We start from the raw sequence: 3,470 nt of genomic DNA, 5'->3' as shown, positions 1-3,470 counted from the left end.
CAAGGATCTGTCCTCTGACCAATCCTCTTCACTTTATATATGCTTCCTTTAGGCAATATTATCAGGAAATATTCCATAAGCTTTCATTGTTATGCAGATGATACTCAGTTATATCTATCGATCAAGCCAGATGAAACTCATCAGTTAGCTAAACTTCACCTGTGCCTTCAGGATGTCAAAACCTGGATGACCTGTCATTTTCTAATGTATTTCCTTGCCTCTGTCGCCTAGTGCTTGCTCTTGGTGGGAACTGTTGGGCTTCTGTAAATAACATCATAGAGTACGGTCTAGACCTGCTCTTTTATGAAAAGTGCTGTGAGATAACTGTTGTTGTGATTTGGCGCTATATAAATAAAATTTAATTGAATTATCCCTTCTCTATGCATCGATGCTGTATACAGAATCCTGCAAAAGTGAGTACACCCCTCACATTTTTGTAAATATCTAGAGCAATAACACCAAATTTAACCCACCTGCTCCCCATTCACACCTGGGATCTCATACCACTAACAAGTCACATGTCACCAGGGAGGTAAAATGTCTAATTGGGCCCAATTTGGACATTTTCACTTAGGAGTGTACTCACTTTTGTTGCCAGTGGTTTGGACATTAATGGCTGTCTGATGTGTTATTTTGAAGGGACGGCAAATTTACACTGTTATACAAGCTGTACACTCACTACTTTACATTGGAGCAAAGTGTCATTTCTTCAGTGTTGTCACATGAAAAGATTTAATCAAATATTTACAAAAATATGAGGGGTGTGCTCACTTTTGTGAGAGACTGTAGTTCTGCACTTTTGATCTGGATCTAATTTTAGCCCCTTAGTTCCAATGAAGGGAACCACAGGGAGTTGTTTATAAGGCACCGTCTGTGAGAAATTGCATTTTAGCCACATCACTATCACTTCCAGCAGGGTCCGCCTGAAAACCCAGTGCAGTCAGTCAGTCTCAGCAGAGGGCGGTGAATAAATTCAATCCGTTATCATCGTCCTTACTGTCGGTGCCGTGGATCGGGGTCCTTGAGGATGTGTGTGGTTCATTGTAGAAGGAAATGGCGAGGAAGACGGCTGATAATGCTGTAAGGTGCGTGAGAGCAAAGGGGGGACTCAGGTGGCGGGCTGATGCATGATGGGAGTGACGGCAGCTCAGGTGGGAGTTAATACAGTGTCAAATGAGACGGAGAGATAGGCGGAGGGGGAAAGGGGTTGTATAGAGAACTGCATCAGTAGTGCAGCTGAGCCCCTCTGATACCTCTTCACATAGATCACACTGACAGGTCAGAGTCTGTGTTCTGCTACAAATATAGGAGAACCACACAAACACTACAGTACGAACTACTGCACAGGAATACTTACATGAAGAATGTACACATCAAGATGATGCTATCATTAAATATATTAACTTTCGCAGTTACATCACCAGTCTGACAGACGCGCAAGCAGCTGTTCAGAGATGACGACCTCCAACATGGCCGCCAGGGGGACGGGGTGTTACGTCACCTGAAAGGTTTCTGTTACTGAAACTGTGTCAATCTGCTGTGTTTTATGAAAAACAGCAGATATACAGGAGTGCTCACATTAGGCAGAATGAACATTTCAGATAATCCCTAATCCACTATCTTTATTCGTGTGTGTGGGGGGGGTATAATTCCACCATTTGAGAGCACCATTTAAAAAAATATAAAATGAAGACATGTTATTTAGTCCTCAATACATCTCTGACACTTGTTATTATGGTTATGGTCAAAATTTGGTCAAGGTTTAAGTGAATTGGAGTATGTCTTAATCTGAAAATATGTACAGATGACAACATTCAATATTATTAGGTTTTATCCAAGCTCTTTGTTGTGATTGGAGGATTTAACAGAATAACCATTTTTCAAGGATGGATTCGGCCTTATCCATTTGTCTAGTGCTGTCCACATGACCGTCATCTGGATAATTGCTTGGATGTTTTTTTGGTTGTTTATTTTGAAGCTTTCCCATATAATCCTGAAGGCTGTTGTGTTTTTGACCCTTCCTTAGACCTCCGAAATACTTCGAGATAGGTAACACAGTTTGCAAGATTGACAGGTCGAGTGGAACATTGTTTGAAAAATGCACTTGTTTTTGAAGAAGCTGAACCTGAAGGTGAAGGTCTTGTTTCCTCATTCAAACTCCAGATCCTCAACTACAGTATGGTAAACAAAGTATGGTAGCCAAATTTGAACAGTGACCCAAGGAGTGCAGTCATGGTTATGTTATCTTGAACGGCCCCGCCTTCATGGCGTGAGGATCTCCCTGCGCAAGTATGTCCAGCTGGGAGGAGACCCAGAACAAACTAGACAACACAATGTCTCAAGATCCCCCATGGGGAGCTGGATGGTTTGGCTTGGGGGGCAGCAAACAACCCTACACATGAATCAACACGCTTTTGACACACACTCTACAAGCTCTAAACAGCATGAGTTCAGCAAAAGTGATATTTCTTTGGGTGTTGTTTTGGATTACAAAAGAGTTGTGAAGTGACAGCCAGGATGAGTTCATAGTGTTTAGACCCCTTCTTTTACTCATTGAAGCTCTTCAAGACCCTGGGATTCACAACATTTTCTCTCAGGTGGAGACACTTCAACTCAGGGTATCAACGCATACAGAGTAACAATCCAATAACAGCGTTCTCTTCTTCCAAAATGTAAGACCTGTTGGATCCACGTGGGAGTCATTTTAATCATTATTATATATGCTGTAGCCTGCTGTAATTAAATAAATGTAACTAACAGCAGAAACAATGAATTTTATAATGACATTGACAGGGGGAAAAAACAACTGTACGTGTGCGCTGTGCATAAGGTCAGTATTGAGCAAAAACTCATGGAATATCGGATCATGGCATCCCGACTTGGACTGACATGAAGCTCTCCCAGCTGAATCACTGTTACAAAAGATGAACAGCTGTATTTGAAATATCAGATTTTTTGATAAAAAGTCAGCGTACAAGCCTGTAGACATAAAAACTGAGGGAGAGAAGGCTACTATGACTCCCATGGTGCATCTCAGGAAGAAACATCCAATCACTGAGGCCTTGAAATTCAGTTGTTTGCATCTAGCAGTTGGCTGTGAGACTTCTGTTTCTTTGTTGAGGGACTGAGGATATTGTTAAAAGAAAACTTTAAAGTGGGTATTTGCAGTGGGGAAAATTCTTCTGGAAGCAACGTCTTCTCCAGTGCACATCACAGATTTATACTCTGCACATGATATTCTTTAATCTGTCCTTGCTGCACTTCCCCTACACACTCTCAGACAGATGGTTTTACATGTGAGCCCTTAATGCAAGCTGAAAGTGAACTATTATAGAGAGATGTATAGAAAGGGAGAGAGTGTGTGTGTGGCAGACAGCAGGATGGTGCAGTCATGCAGTAAATTATGTTGGTTTAAGGCATCATACCACGGTAGATTGCCACCTCCTCCAGCCTTCACACGTACCCACACA

This window comes from Micropterus dolomieu, linkage group LG08 (genome assembly GCF_021292245.1).
Source record: "Micropterus dolomieu isolate WLL.071019.BEF.003 ecotype Adirondacks linkage group LG08, ASM2129224v1, whole genome shotgun sequence".
Classification (NCBI taxonomy): Eukaryota; Metazoa; Chordata; class Actinopteri; order Centrarchiformes; family Centrarchidae; genus Micropterus; species Micropterus dolomieu.
The sequence above is the reverse complement of the archived record's forward strand: the minus strand, read 5'-3'. Positions refer to the sequence as shown.